Raw genomic sequence first — 19,506 nt, 5'->3', positions numbered from 1 at the left:
AGCCCTATGCGGAGGGACAGAGTCAGTTCAGCAGCCAAAAAGAGTTCAGGGGAATGCATAATCCTCTCCCACAACCCGGTCCTTCCCTCCCACCCCCATTTCCGTTTACTATTTGATGTAATTATAGTTTTTGATTGAAATCCACCTGGAGTGTCACCTTTTTCTTCTTCTCTCCCCCCTCCCCACCTTTTACACTTAACAGACTGTCTAAAAAACCCATCAGAAGGCAGCAGCAACTCCTACAAAACAGAAAGCCATCAAAAGAGTGGGGAGCCACAAGCCTGCTTGTACTTCACCTCTCAAATCTCATCCCGTAGTGCCAGATTTGCAGCTGCAGGAAAAGGGCCCTATCTCTTCCTTCCCAAACCTTAGACCCCCAGAATAAGATGAGCAGAATCATCAGACTTTTTCATTTTCTAGCTTTGCACAAAACGTCTACTTCGGTTCCAACTCCTCTAATTTTGCTATCACCAAACAAGTTGAAGCAAATGCATCGAACACACTGCTCACAGTTGCAAGTGCCTTAGCAAAAAGTGCTCAGATCGTGCAGCTACAACCAGCTATCCTCTTCTGGCTCTGCTGGAGGAAAGGGTGACATTTCTCATCCATCTGATTTTAAAGCAGTGCCCTCTTGCTCACCTGCCCTCCCCCCATCTCTCCAAAATACTTAGGGGACTAAGAAGTCATTTCTGTGCCCCCCCCTTCCAAAATCACATCTAACTTTCTCACCTCCAAACTCTCCTGCTCTTCCTCTATCCTCTTCCTCTCTCTCTCTCTCTTACACACAGCACACATCTTACCTTCCATGTCTAATTTACACCTTCTCAAGGTTGCTCCTTTTTTCTTTTAAAGGGGGGAAATAGCAGCACCGTAAATGAAAAGTCCAATTTCTTTAAATTTGCATTGTAAAACCATCGTTCAACTTCCTCGAAATAAATTTTACTATTTTATTAGAGCAAACAAAATGGTAATAAAACACTAATACAGCGTCTTGTATCCAAGGGAAGAGCTAAAATTAACATAGCCCGCACAGTGTTTGCTATTACATTCAATTACCTTTTTACTTAAGATTTACATTCTCATCCCCCTTAATCTCCACATTGGTGGCTTCAGAATCACTCTCCCCAAGTCAAGCCTAACATTCGAGAGACTGGCTATTATGAAAGATAGTCTCTCTCCAAGCACAGCTGCGCTTTTCCCTCCAAGAGCTAAGACGATGATCTGGTTTTGCCACCAGCTACAGGCATCTGCTCCAAAACAGAACAAACTCTGGTCCAACAGAACTGACCAAATCAAAATCAGTCCAAAATTGGTTTAATAGCAGCAGCCAAGGTTAGTGAGGTTTAGGGGTGAGAAAGTCAATTTCAGTTTCTTGTTTATCCAGTCTTAAATGCTCAATTCTCCACATTTCCACATGAGTTTATGAATTATTATTTCAAAATTTCTCATGAAAATTAATCTGGGTTTAAGTGCAAATTCCTCCTTGTGCAGTCGTGCCTAATGTACTCATTTTTGCAAAGCCATTTCCCCCCAATAGAACATATATTGATGTTATTTTTGCTGACATACGCATTTGAATGTACACTTTACCCCTGGCATATGCACATGTGCACACATTACTTGGCCAAAGAACTGCACTGCAAAAGCTGGAGATGTTCACATTTCAAAGGATGCTTCTGTTTCAATCCACACATTGCTTTGCAAAGTGGGAACGAAGTAAGTCTGCGTTTCTCTCCCCACCCCCCACTCCCCCAGCCACTGTTAGATCATCATTGTTGCCGTTTATTATTACGGAACAACAACTATCTGCTGAACACAATGCTTAGCGCCAGAAACTGCACAAAATGGAGACATAATGCAGTCCTCATCCCAAGCATGTTCCATTTACATTATACAGACAGGCAATACGAGGTTGAAGGAGAGGAGAGGACGTTTGCGCAAATAGCAGAACTGAGCTTTAAAATGTGTTAAGATAAAAGGCACTGGGTGGGGGGGGGAGGGAATGGATGGGACAAGGGGGTTCTAGTCATCTTTTTTTATGGCACACACCCATACAGGAAACTTGGGTCTTTTGCCTGCCTCATGCACTCCAGTCCTCCCGTGGCCATGAAGGGGGTAAACTGAGGCTAAAGCAGAAGTCCAGGAAAGACTCACAGTCTGCAGCCCGGAAAGCTTGCTTCCTGCTTTTACCCTATTCTCCCTCCACCTTTATCTCCCCAAATTTCACCAGGCACTGCTTGCATGCTTGCAAGCTTACCTTCGCATTCCTAAGAGCTAGGAAACTGCTTCCTTAAAACAGCAGCAGGTATTTCCTCCGGCTGCAGTATTCTGCAGCTGCACCAGGGTGATGGAGCACACGTACCCTGAGTGTTACATGTGTGCACACTCATCCTGCCCCCCCCCCCCCAAGAAAAAGGATCATGGGTTCAGTATATGCGAAGGAAAACCTCATCTTAAGTTTGCCTTCCCAGTCGTCCCACACAACATCCAGTCTTGGATGAGCACAGGAGATGACAGTGTATAAGTCATGCCCCCAGCCCACACTTAAGGAATCCAATCTCCGCTGCCAAGCCAAGTCATTGCTTTGCTTTCAACAGGCTGGGAGAACGATGCTCTTCAGGAAATACTTTGACTTCCAGTTGCTTTAGTTTTTATTCTGCTGCTGCGAATTGCACTGGCTGCAAATTACCTACCAGCCTAAGTTTAAAGTGCTGGTTTGGGACCAGCATACCTGAAAGATCATCTCACCTCTTTCTAAATCTCCAATCTAAGGTCTCCTGCAGATACCATATTATCAAGACACCCACAATATAGGAACCAGGCCTTTAGTGTGGTGGCACCTCCCCATCAGAATTCCCGCTTGTTAAATTACAAGACGGGCACCATTTCAAAGCTTGCTGAATACTTTCCTCTTCCAACAAGTTTTAAAGTACAGTTCTTTCCCAGTCCGCATCTGCACTTGAATTGTTTTTAGATGCTTTGATTGTTTTATCACTTGTGTGTTTGATAATTTGTGAGAATAGAAGCCAAGAGAGCAGATGAAGAGTCCTTAAGGAAAGGAGGAGGAAAGGTTTGACACATTCCATTGTAAATTCTCTCGCTCCCATTCTCTTTACTGGCCGATCCAAAGGAAGTCTGTCCTCAAACTGGAACGTTTCTTAGGACCTGTCCTCGTCCCACCTGGATTTCCCTGGTTTTGCTTCCTTTCTCCATACTTGGTCTCAGTTTTGTCTTCTTTTGCTACCCCACCCTTTATAAATAAAAAGGAAGATAAACCAGCCAGCACCACCTGAACAGGGCAAAGGAGGGGGAGCGGGGAGTAAGGCAAACACAGCAGAATTTTATCTTTTATTTTTACCTGTTCTGAGCCTTTGGGCATAGAACAGGTGTTAGCAGTGAGTGCAAGTTCTGAGTCACCCCTCCAGTTCCCTCTGCACAAGCCAAGGGACAAACAGGAGGAAAACTTAGAATTAAAAAATAAAACTCACAAGTGTTTAGCCTCTCGGATGGCAGACAACAAATGCTTTGTGAAAGCTGGGTACTTTGTGTGCTCTATTCAGTTCAAGTTCCTACTCAGAGCAGACCCATGGCAGTTAGTAGAACACAACTAATTTAGGTCCTAATTTAGAATACAACTAATTTAGGGACGCAGGTGGCACTGTGGGTTAAACCACAGAGCCTAGGGCTTGCCGATCAGAAGATCGGCGGTTCGAATCCCCGCGATTGGGTGAGCTCCTGTCGCTCGGTCCCAACTCCTGCCAACCTAGCAGTTTGAAAGCACGTCAAAGTGCAAGTAGATAAATAGGTACCGCTCCGGCGGGAAGGTAAACGGCGTTTCCGTGCACTGCTCTGGTTTGCCAGAAGCGGCTTAGTCATGCTGGCCACATGACCTGGAAGCAGTACGCCGGCTCCCTCGGCCAATAAAACGAGATGAGCGCCGCAACCCCAGAGTTGGTCACGACTGGACCTAATGGTCAGGGGTTCCTTTACCTTTACCTTAATTTAGGTCCATTTGGGTCTACTCTGAGTAGGACTTAGCTGGCTAAATCCACAGAATCGCAGGGAAGAAGTGCACATATCTAGACTTCAGCATCCCTATTTTTTTGCACACCTTTTGTACATTAGTTTTGGTTTTTTTTAACCATGTGCATTGCTGTATCAGACCTTGCAATTTCCCAAGAGTGGCTAGTCACATTCACCTACAAGCTCAAAAAGCAGAGCAAGGCAAGATGTCCGATGGTCTCCTGTCACTGCCTCTCTCAACATCTCAAAGTAAGAGGTTGACTGCTTTCGATCATGGAGGCTCCACTTGGGAACAATAGCTTCAAACAGGCATGGGGAAACTTCAGCTCTCGAAGGACTGTTGGACTACAGATCCACTAGTCACTAACCATTAGTCATGCTGGCTGATGCGATTTGGGAGCCCCAATGACATCTGGAGAGCTACAAATTCCCCATCCCTGGCTTAGAGCTAGAGACGGATCCACACCCTGCCCACCCCGCCCCCTGCAATTTGTTTCATACTCTTTTAAAGCCATCTAAGCTAGTTACCATTCACCTTATTTTGTGGGAAATGATTTCAGTTAACTTTATTACGTGATGCACAGAAACACCTTTTTTAACACCATGCCTAAATCCTGCTGATGGTTTATTTTAATTATATAGTGGAGCTTGCCCAGGAAGGGCTGGGTTCCAAACTCCCAGTCAGCCATGAAAAGCACAGAACTGGTCTTGGGCTGCTCACCCATGCTCAGCCTAAGCTACCTCACAGGGTTGCTGTGAAAAGAAAAGTGGGACAAACTCTAGGCATGCCACCCTTAACTTCTTGACCCTCTGGTCTCAGCCAGTGTGCAATCTGCATTGGCTACCAATTAGTTTCCAGGCCCAATTCAAAGGGCTGGTTTTGACCTATGTAGCCTTTAACAGCTTAGAACCGCTATACCCCAAGGACCGCCTCTCTTTATATAAACCTACCCAGACCCTGAGATCGTCTTCTGAGGCCCTTCTTCATGTGCCTCCTCCACAAAAGGCCTGGAGGATGGCAATACAGTACAAGAACAGGCCTTTTCCGCAGAGGCTCCCCGTTTGTGAAATGCTCTCTCCAGAGAGGCTTGCCTGGTGCCTTCATTATACACCTTTAGGCACCAGGTGAAAACGTTCTTCTTTAATCAGGCCTTTGGCTGATTGACATCTGATGCCCTTTTAAAATGTGCTGTGGAAGGAGGAATTACTGGGTTGTTTTTGTTTTTATTATGTATTTCTGTTTTTTTTTTAATATATTGTGATTTTATGCTGTGAACCGCCCTGTAATCTATGGCTAAAGGGCAGTATACAACATTTATTTAAAGAAGAGAAAGTAGTAGCATATGCAGGTCTGTGCCATGAATATATAGTTGTTGTTTTTAAGGTATGTAGATGTTACACAAGAACAGAGGGCCAACAATTCTGGCATACTGCAAGATATAGTTTTGACTGACGTTCCACATTAAGACAACACACATACTCTTACCAACACCCAACTTTAAACCTCTTCAGAACATCTGCCATTGCATTATCAGAGATAATATTGACACAGGTCAGGAACTGAGAATCAAGTTATTCCAGGAATATGGAAGAATCCAGCTTCTTTTAATTCAAGCTTCCCTTCTCCCCCCCCATTAGGACTCTGCATTGCTGGGCATCTTTTAGTTTTTTAAAAAATCCAGGTGACCAAAAAACCAAACGATGAAGAACCTGAAATGAAACACACCAAGCTCCCAACAATCAGGTATTGCTTAGGAGCACAAGAAGAACCTTGCTGCTGGATCAGGCCAAAGGCCCATAAAGTCCAGCATCCTGTTCTCACAGTGGCCAACCAGATGCCTCCAAAAAGTCCACAAACAGGATCTGAACACAACAGAGCTCTCCCCACATGTAATTCCCAGGCACTGATATTCAGAGGCAAGCTGATCAGCGCTTTGCACAGGCAGCTTCTCCTGGAAAAAGGAAGTGCCAATTGCTTCCAAGATCACTTGACTTTCGGGTGGTAAAAAAAAACATGTGTCTGCTCTTTCCAAAACAAGGGAAACTGCAAAATGGAGAGTACACGTCTCCAGGTATGTACTTCTGGTGTTGGACCACAGGCCTTATAACACCAGATTTTGTACAAGGGTCTACACCCTGCTGTTTTTAATTCTACAGCCTGCGGTGCAAGGCTAAAAAATGGAGAGGAACCTTGTACCAGTTCCACATCATCTAGTCAGAGTGGGCCACACAAGAGCATCTGTGACTCGCTTCCATGCGAATGAAACTGGAGGATGCAAACCTCTGTGAGAAAAGTGACTAGCAAATATAATAATCTTCCAGAAGCAGACCCTTGGCTTGACTTTGCCCAGAATAACAGTTCCTAAATGTCCAGAAATGCTACAAATTCACAAGAGCCTGTGGCTTTGTCATTCTCCCAACCTCTTCTAAGGAAAGACACAGTTGATCAAAATGGAGACCTTCAACGTGCAAGACTATGCAATCTACTGTCCTTCGGTTTCATAGGCACAGCCATCCCGGCAAATTCTTCCATGCGAAACCTCCCACATGGAGGCAGCAGTAACACAGAGGCCTGCATGTGGAACCAATGGATCACCGCATGGCAAGTCTCCACACCAGATGATGGATTCCATTTTGGATTTTATTCTTTATTCAGTGCACTTAATGTGAGGGGCTCCACTGGTCTTTCCCCTTTTTATCTTCAGACCAACCCTGCGAGGTAGGTTAGGCTGAGAGAAAGTGATTGGAATACCCTGTGGAAGGGTGTTTATTTTACAATTAGTGTTTTTAAAAGAATAATAGTGATGCTACTGGGGTTGTATTCTTAACAGCTATAAGCCAGCTACAGTTGTTTACATCCCATCTTGTCTTTCAAAAGTTTTAAGGAAGTAAATGAGTAAGAAATCCAAGCAAGCCTTTAAGAAGAGCAGAGCAGTTTTATCTTCCTTAGACAAAATATAATTGAGTCTTAAAAAAACAAATGCATAACAAGAGAGGTTTTTTTTTTTAAAAAAAAAAATCAAATCTGCTTGGGCTAAGAAGAATTTTCTTAGAAATTGGACGGAAGGCGAGAGTTTAAAACTCAGTCACCAAATTAGCCAAGTCAAGCGGCACAGCCTGCATTTATGGGGGGAAAGTCCTACCTCACGTATTTGCTACCGGCACGTAGCAGGCCAGCTGCCACTCTCTGCTCCCATAGTTTTAAAAAGACTTAAGTCCATCCAAAGGGGGAGCTTAATTTTCCTTTTTAAAAGAGAAAAGTGTCAGTCTAATTAGATAAATCCGCCAGGCACGTGGCCTGCAGTTCGTCATGGAAATTAACCTCTTCAAAAGATCAGAGTTACCGAAATAAGAATGTGTGTTTTGGCAGAAAGCGGACGAAACGGGACACACACACACACACACACACACTGAGTACTGGACGCTTCATTCTCTCTTTCAATAAATGCGCTTTCTTGCAAGCCCCCCTTGCCCCCTCCCGCCCTTTCTCTCCCTGTGGGCAGAAGCCAGGGAGCTTTTGTTGCCAAACAACACTAGCAAACGGTGCCGGTGTGACAGCGAGGAAGTCTTTTCGGGGAGGGCACAATAATAACCCTGATGGAAGAATATCACCTCGGTGGCAGCCGAGGGCAATTTGCCAGAAAGCTCCCCTTGATGGAATGGGCAGGGTCCAAGCTGGATAATCTCCTGGAAGACATAGACACCCACACGTTTTCTCAAGGTCTATCCCAAAGAGAGATAGAGATCCAGCAGAAATCATTACCATTCACAAAAGCCTTTCAGAGAGACGAAACCTTGGCTAGAAAGCAGCTCCTGGGCTCTTCTCTCATCCTAGAAATCTTCATTTCAGAGACCCATGAAAACTCAGGTCAGCAGCAAGAGGATGCTCTCTCTTTGGGATAGATTTTGACAGATTGGGACGCAGTCTGCGGCTACTAACCCCGACGGTTTTGCTTGCCCTCTGTGATCAGAAGCAGTACGCCTCTAAATACCAGCTGCTGGGACTCATCGGCAGAGAGAGAGAGCTGGTACTGTGCTTAGGTCTGGCTTGCAGGCTTCCCACAGGTATTTTGGTTGGCACTGTAAGAAAGGGATGCTGGACTCAGTTCATTCGTTTGTTCTTCTGATGCAAGTTTCTATAAATTGGGCATGGAATTTTAAGTGGTTAAAAACAAACAAGCCACTTCTTTATTCTACGCCAATACTCATTTGGGTATTTTTATTTGTGTTTCTACACCAATGCTCATTGGGGCATCTGAAATTATCATGTTTTAAATTATGAGATCCCTCCTGCCCCACACTTACCCTCAAGGAATCTAGCAGACACATTTGTTGAGAAAGGGGGGAGGGGGAGTCATGGACTGGTTGTAATGCACAGCGAGTTAGTGCTGGGAGGGACCAGTGGATCATCTCGAACAAACTCTTGTAGAGAGAGGTTCTTTGGATGGAATTGCACATACCTTGTCAAAATAGTCCCAAAACAGACTGCCCAATAAATAACTCTGCAGAGCAAATTGTTCAAGGAAAAGGCTCGTAGGAGTCCTTAGGGCTCACATCTGGCACCTCCAGATTCCCTTTAGGATGCAGTGCTGTGGACCAACGGGACAGTGCTGGACTCTGGGGATGGAGTCACACTGCTGTGCTCAGGTCCTGCTTGTGGGCTTCCCAGATGCAACTGGTTGTCCACTGAGAGAACAGGATGCTAGACTAAATGGGCTCTGGCCTGATCCAGCAGAGCTCTTCTTCTTGTTCCTCGGCAATGGTTTGATGTAGGCTCACCCAATTCATTTCCAACCTGTTAACTTTCCTTCCTCTTTCATCTTCAGCCTCAGTCTCTGTTTTGGTCAGCCCTTTTCCACATGATGCCTTGAGCCAATCCTACCAGGCCTTTGGCTGAATAACATTCTATTGTGCTTTTAAATGCCTTTGTGGGAGGGGGGATATTGGTTTGGTTTTTGTTCTTGCTCTTGTTTTATTATGCATTTTGTGTTCTCATCTTGTATTTTTATGTTGTGAACTGCTCTGTGATATTCGGAATGAAGGGCAATATACAAATTTAATAAATAACAGTAATTGCAGGCATCTGTCTCGAGAGACAATGGAGTGTGCCTCCGGGGGTGAAGTCAAACCATGGGAGAATCACAGCACCTACTGTAGCTGCAGAGACTGGTAACTTACAACTCCCACATTGTTTTTGACGCATTAGCAGAACCAAAGTGACATCTCTGGGGTGCAAGCCTGGGCAGTGTGTATTGAGGCTTTGGGCTGCACAGACAACAAGACACCCCCCCCCCCCGCTTGGCTGCGCTGATGTGGTCCAAATGAAAGCAGAGCAATATGTTGGGCACCAGGAGGAGTTGCTGGAAGGAGACGTAAAACCGTCTTAGGGACTCCACTTCAGATCTGTGCAGGGGCTAAACCTTAGCCTTTTCTTCTCCCAAATAATAATAATAATAATAATAATGCCAGTGCTCAAGACTGCCTCTCCCTAGGCTAGGGATAGGGAACATGTGTGGTCCCTCAGATGTTGGGTTCCACTCCCATCAGACCCAGCCAGCCAATGGTTCTAAAGCTGGTGTCAACTACCTTGGTGATAGCCTCCTCCCCAGCTACACAGGCATTAGACCTGGCGAACAAAGCCAGTATTTCATTTGGTCTACATTGTTTGTCTAAGTAGCTTGTGTGGGCTTACAGGTAAAGCTAAAATACTCCTTCCTCCTTACAGGCAAAGCTGAAATGGTCCTTATTCTTAAACACGGGTCCCAACTGTCACACATAGAAGGGTAGGCCCTGGGCTCCTCACGAGGCCAGTGTCAGAGACAGGCACCATGGGGCACTTGCTGAGGCCTGCTCTTCCTCCTCGCAACTACCCTGCCCCATTAATTGGCCCTCACCAATAACACAAGCAAAGACAAGAGCGAGGAGATAGAGTAGAACTCGCCCCACTCTCACACTTTCTCCCATCCCAGATGGTTGAGCAGACTGAGTCCAGGGGTGCAATGAGAGAGAGTGGGGAGGAAACAGTCCCTTGGAAGAGGAGGAAGGCCGATGGCAGGGACCCTCCAAAATCAAATGCTGGCACTGCCTCCTCTATTGGTGGACCACACTTGGAAGCATCACCGGGTTGCTGTGGCAGCGCCATTTTGGTTTCTAGCTGGACCCCAGCACACCACTACGCTGTGGGTTGCTCAGTACGCCAGGCAGGATTTTTTTTTTAAGAGGAGTGGGCAGGGCAAGCGTCCGCAGCAGGACCTGCCAGGCTACTGGGGCTCTGGCAGCTGCCCAAGTATGCCATGTGCTGATACTGCATAACACAAGATATGTTCTGGAAAGGGGCAGGGAGCAGGCTATGCATGTGGTAGCAACTGCTCACCTCCCCCAGCGAGGGCCATGTTCATCGCTAGAGACTCAGAAGGACAAGTTACCTCACAAAGCTGACTCACCCACTCCTTGGCAAAGCTGGAGAAACCCCAGAGACCTAAATATTTGATGCTGGCACCTCGAGGGCTTCAATCTCCCTACAAAGTATTTAAGGCTCCTCTTGATATTGCCCCCTGGGAATTTCAGGGAGTTGGAGGGGGCATACTCAAAGTATGGTCAGTGGCAGAGCCCCTGCTTTGCATGCAGAAGGTCATTGGTTCAATACCCAGCATATGCAAGTAGAGCTGGGATAGACGCCCTGCCCAAAATCCTGGAGAGCAGCTGCCAATCAAGGCAGACTGTACTGAGCTAGATGGAGCAGTGGGTGTAACTCAGTATAAAGCCATTTCCTATGTTCTCAATAAAGGGAGAGGCATAGGAGGCCTTGGAACCCCCTTTGCTGAAGAAAAGTCTATGCAGAAGTGCCTAGGAAAAGCACTTTGCGAAAAAGGCATGTTTTTGTCTGGTACATATTCAGCCAAAGTGTTATTGGCTGCCCACCCCCTGCTTGTGCACCCCGTTTAAAATGCTCAGGTCAGAGAGGTTCAAGGTCACCCACACGAGAATTCCAGCCCCCCAGTGACAGAATTAAAGGAGTTGCCATGTTCCTTTGCTGCATGGTTAAGATTTATTTCTATTTTAAAAAGCAGCCCTCCTCGTAGAAAGGATTGCTCGGCACCTGCAGAATGGTTCCTAGAACCTCAAGCCACCCAGTGCTCAAAGCTGCACACTTACGAGGTGCAGCCTTTTCCTACGATTAAAAAGAAGAAGAAGAAAAAGCAACAGTATCTGGAGATAAATTCTTCAGGAAATAAAAGCACAAGAGGCGGCGATATGCTTTCAGACAGCGGACAGGGGGAAAAGGTTAAAACCTGATAGGTGACAGGGGAGTATTTTTTCAAAGCTAGAAGAAAGAAAGAAAAACAGGCTTGTTCTGCTGTGAAACTTTTCCTTATCCAAAAGGAGGTGCAAGTGTGTTTCAGAAATGATAACCCACAAACATTTATGCAGGGAAGGCCTTTGGCCAGGACAGGGAAGGAAGCGAGTATTCTCCTTGGAAGTCTTTCATGTGAAATCCAGGTGGATATTCCATTCTGACATTAACATCTCCCACGGGAATTATTCCCGTGCACTCCTGTGAAGAAATGCACATTATGTCACATTCAATCTGGCGGGGGGCGGGGGAGGAACGCTGCGCTCACAACTGCCTCCTTCAGCGGATGGTACTTGGGGTGCTTGTGGCTGGCTGCGGCAGCATGAAGGTCAATCCCACCGCGTGCAGAATTTCTACAGAAAGTGGTGCTCTGCCCGTCATGCAAGATGCCGTGGGGTGCAGCACCCACGGCGGGAGATGGCGTGGACAGCAGCCACCGTGCGGGTGACGGTTATGTAGGCTGCATCAAGCATTCTGTTCAACAGCAGAGGCACAAACTCTCCAGGAAACGGCTTCAGGTGGTTTTAAGGTTGGGGGGGGGCGGAGAAAGAGGAAAAAAGTGACCGCTTCCTTCCCAAACATCAAACGTTTAATAAACATCACACAGAGCCTCAGCTTGCTGACCGCACGTCTTACAGGGAACCCCATCTTCCAAACTTGTGAAGTTTATCCAGTGAGCGATGGTATGTCTGAGGCTGCTAGGCCAACAAGCCGAGTTGAAAAGGACCCCTTTTGTCCCTGCCCCCCTTTCCACAACCAGTTCCTCTGCCCCCCCCTCTCCCGTGTCCTCAAGACTCCTCTCACCTTGAGGAGTGTTAGGATTACCCAGCATTTACACTCAGTGCTTCTCTTTATTCCTTAAGACTTATTAAGAATGATAATGAGCTACAAAGCTGAGAACACGTTCCTCTTTCTCTCTCTCTCTCTCCCCTCTGTCGCTCTTCCTCTCTCTCTCTTTCCCTACGTGCCTTTTCCGTCAAAGGCACACAGGACAAATCTGACCAAAAAAAAAAAAAGGGGGAGAAAAAGGCCTGACAATATGGATGAAGGACACTTGAGGATTTATATTCTATAAATCAAACCCCCACTTTTTGGGGAGGGAAGTTTTTTATTATTATTTCTGCACTAATTTCTCCCTTCCCCACCCCACATTTTTGCTTCCTTTTGCCCCCCTTTTTAAAATTCCCTTCCCCACCTTCAGAAGATTCCCCCCCTCCTTCCTGGACTTTGAAATGAGGTGTGGGGGGGAAATAAGACGGAAAAAGGAAGGCTGCCTGCCTGCCTGAAAAGGCTCGTTAACATGGGGCTCTTAAACGGTTGATTAATTTTAGCAAAATTTACGACACTACTCCTGCTTTCCCCTTCTTCGCCTTGCAGCATGACACTAGAGCGAGTTAACTTGAGGTCCTTCTTTCTTCTGCCGCCACCCCCCCCCCGAACCCCTCCACCACCGGTACTTTGCAGGCTTCCTCCCATGTCCCAGCACTTGTTTGTACACATCAACACGCCTGGAAAGATCATAAACACTGTCCAGGAACATCCCCGCCTTACGGATAAAAGCAGTTTTATTCCCTTTTACAGGGTCGAGGAGAGCAGGAAAAGCACAGGAGACCAACTTCTGACTATTCTAACTTTTAAAAAATAATAAAATAGAAATTGTTTCAACTGACAAGCTGATTTCAGATGGGGGTGGGTTATTATTTTTTTTTTAAAGGAAGCCTTTCAACCATTCTCCATCTTATAAACATGTCCTCCTGACTTTGGACTGCATTCAGAATCCTAGGATGCTCTCTCAAAAACCATGTCTGAAGGTGGCTTCGTTGCTTATAATTGGGGGGGGGGGGCAGGGGAGGTAAATGGCAAGGAAAGAAACAGACCATCTAAATAAAATGAAAGACGCAGCTCTTAAACATTCCCTTAGCTGTACGCTAATATTTCAACCGTCTGGTGAGCACTGGCTTCTCACCTGCTATTTACCTTTTCCACTTACCCGTTTCTTCTGGCACTCTGATATAGACATCAAAAACGCTTGAAGACTCAATTACTAAGCTACTTCATACACAGGGCCACCTCGCACACTCATGGGTTTTTTTTTAAAGGAAAAACAACAATCAGACTCACTTTCTGCCCACTTACGACATGATTTTGGGGTTGCCATCCCAAAAACCTTCCCGTTTTGTCACTTGAACATGTCATGACCACTGCATCAGTAGCTGTCGAATACGGTACAGACAAACAGAGCCCAACTACATCTAAGTATGAAGCTTACCATTTCAAGACACTCACAGCAATATTTGTGTTCTCACCCACCCACCCACGAAATCAACAAGATATGGGTTAAACTAAGCCACACCTGCTATTTAAAAGAAAAAAAGTGTTAAGAAGCTGGGATTCAAATTTTTGGAGTTGCTGTTGCAAAGAAAACATTTTTAAAAGAAAAAAAGTTCAGGTAGAAATATTGTGGGATACAGAGATGGACCTGCTTTGAGTCAAAACAGGCAAGGCTGTTTGGGATTGGTTTATTTTTTAAAAAAGATTGGATAGGTTGCCCAAAACATTCTGTTTGTGGCAGTAGAGCCCCCCCCCCCATATTTATATAGATGGGTTGGGTGTGAATCATTATCAAAATGAAATTAAGTAGGCGTATGTATGTGGGGTGTGTGACTTGTGTTGAGGACAAAAAAGAAAAAGACATTGACACAGTAAATCAAGGGTGGGAGGTAGCCAGTCCCTGATCTAAGCAAATAGCACATTCTGAAATAATAAAGTATTTAAAAAGCAAAGTGGGCAAAAGGACATAAGCATGTGGCCACTGGTAGAGAAGGAGTGGCTTAGAACAGAACATTACAAGTTTCTGAAAGTTAAAACTCCACCCTCACCCTTTGAACTAAATCTTGCTTTTTCTGTTTGCTCAAGGAGGGGGGAACACTAATACAGAGTAATCATTTGATTTTAAAAAATACACTTGTTGAAAGACACGTCTATTTTTCAAGCATATGTGTGTGCTTTGAATTTATAGGTGCCTCTCTTAAGTTTAAAAGCACCGGGTATTTTCCCCTGTCCTGATCATTTTAATAAATTTGTGGTGGGGTAGGGGTTCATCCGGTAGACTAGAGGCAACAATGATAGTGGAATATTCACCCTCCACCACCTCTTTCCCTATTGCAGGAGCAACAAGCCACTATGCATCTTAAATCCTCTGTCCCTCCTCCCCATAGAATCAGGATTTTCTCCTGTAAAAAATGACAATGTCAGCTGTAGGAAAACTGACACGGCCAGCTTTTAAAAGAAATGTTGGTGTGAGGGGAGAGAGAGAAGTCAGCCACTGACTTCTTGGTTAAAGTATTTTCTTGTTCTAACTCATGTTCTTATGTCACTGAGCTAAAAAAGACAGACAGAGAGAGAGAGAGAGAGAGAGAGGTGGGGGGGGGGAGAGAGAGAGAGAAAGGGGGGAGAGATGACTTTCCTTGAATGATCTGTTTAACCTAAGCCAGAGGAAAAAAAAAGTCATTAATTACTTATGTGAGCTATTGCTTCTGAAAGACAATAAACCTGCCCGGTCGCCATGGATATGACATATTTGCTCTGAAAACAACACAATAATTAGCAAAGGGGAAAGATACAAGGGGAATATGCAAACTCCCAGGTTTAAAGCCACAGTGTTTCTTTTTTTCTGAGTAGCGTGTGCGTGTGTGTGTGTGGTTGTTTTTTTTCCACTTCTGTCAGTCCAGTTTGCAATTCAAATTTTTTAAAAAGAATAAAGAAAAAGGGGTGGGAGAAGCAGCTACCCAAAAGATTTACCAAACAGAGAGAGAGAGAGAGAGACAAGGCAGGCATGGAAGGAAAAGGATGGTGATCAAATTCCACTGAAACAGCAGGGACAAAAACATAAACACACAAGAGAATTAATAAGATGAAAAGCAATCAAGGATGTGGATTTCATCAGACAAGTTAGGCTTACGTTAGTCTTGTTTTTAAGTCTGTTTAGTGCTGTTTTGGCTGGAGCAGGTTGAATGCACGTGTATCTGTGTTTTAAAAGAAAAAGGGGGAAAGTAAACTGGAGAGCGCGGGGGGGGGGGAGAGAAAAGATACTGTTTTAAGAAACAAAAAAGGTTGAAAAGAGAATAGCACTGGATAACAGGGCAAAACGAAGCTTGGACCGAAGAAGATGCACGGCAGGCATATTTTTAAACCTACCACTTTGCCCGTCTGACAGAAGCCAGTGCCACCAGGTTGGCACCTACTAGGTGCCCGGGAACCCCAAAATAAGTCTCCACCATCTTTAAACGGGTCTCGAATAAGACAGCTTCCAATACACATGACACCCATCACAAAATGACACTTTAACATAAAAGAAAAAAGTTTCGTTGGGCAATTTAGAACTTAGAAGTCTGCAGCATCTCCTTGAGAACTGCTCTAAAGAGAAAAGCTTTTTATGTATTATTCCCCCCCCCCTCAGCTCACTCCCATTAGGCTGAAACAAAAGACTAAAAAAACCTCTAATGCATTAACTCTTCCCGATTCTGACCTCCTGCACTTAAAAAATAAATGATAAAACAATAATACCCTGAACATCCACTTTACCCCAAAAAATCTTTATATTTGATTTTGGACTTATTATAAAGTGAAGGAGAAGTGGAAGGACCACCTCACAACTGCAGCAGCAGCAGCAAGCAAGATTTTATTTGCATCAATTACTGGTCTGTCTGACCACAGCCTAGCATATTTAAGAGAAGGGGCCTTATCATTTAATCTGCTCTTTCTATTACAGTTTTTAGACAGAATCTTTCAAGATCAGAGTCCCATTCACACAAACGGCAGACTCTTGATGATCAATACCCTTTAACTTTTCTGCTCACTCCCACCCCAGTTCTGCCCCTTTCTGAACACATCAATATGGAAAACATAAGTTGAACAACCAAATAATGCAGAGTTTGAGAAGAAAACAAACAAAAAGAGTAGCAGAAGAAAAAGAGCCCACGCTACTTCTTTAAACACTTTAGCACATATGGAGTTTGATTTCTTGAAGAGATCAGTTTAACATCTCCATAGAAACCTGCAACAGATTATTATCAACAGAATAAATAAGTAGTCTAATAAATTAAACAGGAGGCAGAAGATCTGGAAACTTGATTACTAAGTTCACTAATATTCTGCTTCTTCACCAGCACCACATAAAGTCTTCCTAACCGGTGGAAAAATGGATTTTTAAAAGGTGACAATCAAGTAAAACTAAGAAGTTATTTCCCCTACGCACACGAAGATGGCTTATAGGAAAGACTTAGGGAGAGAAATAGGAAGGCCAGAGTGAATGTATTCCAAGGGGAAGGATTAAGGTGATCCCTAATGTAGTTACATACGGCCTTGAGGAAGGAGCTGTTGGGGGGGGGGAGGCAGGAGAAGGGAAGCATGTTGAAAGGAAAGAACACATGGAGTTTATTAATCAAGTTCTCAAAGTTTCCCTCCCCTCCCACAAAAGCCAGATAGATTTAAACCACATCTATTCACATCAAACCTCCACGACACACCCTGTTCCCCAAAATTTTCTCAAGCAGCAAATCCCAGAAAGAAACCCTGGAGGTGGCACCCACCGTCCCAGAAGACACCCCCACCCACCCACAGGCCCTTACCCCAGCTTTGCCTTTCCATCCTTGCCAGCCACTGAGCCACCTTTCTCTCCCAGCAAAAGAAATAAAATGCGGAGAAAATATTTATTTGGACAACTGACACAAGACAAATGCACACATATAACCTAAAACTGTGGACAGCACACAGAAGCTGTCTAGTCCCATACCGCCCCCCCCCCCAACTGAATACAGATTTTTCAACCACGGCTAAATTCTCCCCAGGGCACACAACCACCCTCAACCCTATGCCAACCTCTCCCCACTACCTGCCCACTTCCAATACATTTTTGTATGCAACAGAATCTAATGGGAGTAGCGGTGGGGGGTAGCATGTTATTCCCTTCCCCAAGAAAACAAATAAGACTAAATTAAGATTCTCTTTATTGCATAAAATGACTCTTTCCCCCACCCCAGAAGCTTAGATTCCGACCATACATCTGGAGAGGCAGATTTGAGAGAGGGGGGAAGTATGCAATCATTTCATTCCCTCTCCAGAACTCACGCCTAATGTGCCCCGCTATGCGTCCAACGCTTTCACCCCCTTCTCTTAATTTCTGCGAACGCCCCAAACCCTCTACTTTCCCTTATTTTTAACCGCTATCTTGCTGTTGTCCCCACCCCAACCGCCCCCATTCCCGGCAGGCCCGAACTTTGACTGACAGCTCGACACCTGTTCCCTCGTCCCGGGAGCGCCCAAACATGGAGAGGAGCGTTCACCAAAACCCCACTCCTTCCAGGGCGCCCCGCCCTTCGCAACTCCACCCCTAGGCCGAGCCAAACCCCCGCCCCCCCACCGCCAACACAAACAATACGCCAAACAACCGCTCGCCTGCCGGCCTCCCCCCTCCAAAAAACAAACAGCCTCTGTACATGAAACGTCCCTTACCCCTTGCGCGCCCCCAGCAGACCCAACTTCTCCAAAGCGCAGGAGATAAAAATACGAATGAGAGAGAGTGTGCGTGAAAAGGACGGGGCGGGGGGCAAATCAGCTGCTCGTTCTGCAAATACCACGGGGTAAAAATAACCTGCTGCTGGAAACAAGGGGGCAGACACAAAGTACCCCGGATCGCCCCAAAAGCGCACTCTTAGGGACGCTCAAATAACTTGGGTTAGGGAAAGGGAAGCTAGGGAGAATAGGGAGAGACCCCCCACCCCGGAAGCGCAGGGCGACGCAAATACTGAGCATCGAGCCTCTCCCTCTCCCCCCCTTTCTCTCTTCTCGCCCCCTTGTGCGGCCATCGTGCGCTCCGGACCCTCCGCCCATCTCTCCAAAAGTCATCGCGCACCCAGGGTCTCCGCTCCAAAACACTTTGGGAAAACTTTGCGCACCGACAGAAGCAGAAGCAGCTCCGACTCCATTCCCAAGAACCAGCCCAGACAAAAAACGTCCATGTATTCTCAGTCTTTTAGGGACCCTAACCCTTTCCTCCTCCCCGCCACCCCCGTGATAACCTGCACTCAGCTTTAAAAAAAAAAAAGTGGGAAGGGGGAGAAATGTTTTCCCGAAACTGTCTTGAAAACGCGGACACCTGAGAGCAAAATTTGGGGAGGGGGGTGGGGAAGATCCCGCCCCCTCGTCCTCTGCCTCCCTCCCCCCTCCTGCCCTTTCTTTCCTTTTCCTCCACCCCCCCTCCCCAGGAACTATTTTTAAAGTCTTTAAAAAACGGTTAGGCACCACCTGCAACTGTAGGCAACTGGAAGACCCAAGGGGATATTCTTCTATGCCCCCTCCCCTGTGTAAGGGAAGGGGGCACCTCCAGCTTCTTGGGAGATTGGGGAGGGGGAGGAAAGGAAAGACGAGTCGCCAAACGCGCGGACGTCTCCCACCCACCTTGTTTGAGAAAGTCCTGGGAATTGCGAGAATCTTGCCTGCCTGCCTGTCCGCCCTTCTCCTCCCGCCCCTAACTCTGGACAAGAAGGAAAAAGAAAGCGAACCACCTGCATCCATTCCTCTCAAAGTGCCCCACGAAGAAAGGCAGAAAGAGGAGTGTGAGAAAGGGGGTCGCAGCAGCAAACTCTCTCTCTCTTTCCAGTCGCCCCCACCCAAAGGAGAAAAACCAGCGCGCAAAGCCCTGGCCCCTCCATCCCGTTTCCAGGCGCATTGCAAACCCCCGCGCCGTTTCCGCGCGCAATGACCTACACAGTCCTGTGCAGTGCAATGTAACGCGACCCCCCTCCCCGACACACACACTTTTTACAAGTGCCCCCTCTCTCGGCCGGTGCAAAGCCCCTTCTTCTCACGCCCCCTCCCTGGCCAGGGCAGCGACAGCCACCTTCCCCAGTGACTGCAGCCGCCTGCGTCGCCCTCCAAGCAATGCCGCCGCCGCTCGCCCTCTCTGCCCCAGCCCAGCGCGCACTGGGGAGAGCGAGGCGCGGAGAGAGTTGCTGGGGCGAAAGCGGCCGCCGCCAGCCGGGACGAGGCGCGGAAAAGTGCACGGGCGAGGAGCCTGGGGAGCCCCCCAGGGAGGAAGGGTCTGGGGCCGGGCGCAGGGGGGGCAAGGA

At 46.5% G+C, this 19,506-nt stretch overlaps 1 protein-coding gene across 4 annotated transcripts in view; it reads right to left on the bottom strand.

Annotated features, from left to right (window-relative positions):
- CASZ1 (castor zinc finger 1) overlaps positions 1–19,506 on the bottom strand; it is a gene marked incomplete at its 3' end in the record, with an annotated part of 444,050 nt that overhangs the window by 286,164 nt on the left and 138,380 nt on the right. The window lies entirely within an intron of this gene.

This window comes from Podarcis erhardii, assembly GCF_964252035.2.
Source record: "Podarcis erhardii genome assembly, chromosome: 7".
Taxonomy (NCBI): domain Eukaryota; kingdom Metazoa; phylum Chordata; class Lepidosauria; order Squamata; family Lacertidae; genus Podarcis; species Podarcis erhardii.
Note: the sequence above shows the minus strand (reverse complement) of the source record. Positions and strands in the feature narration are given on the sequence as shown.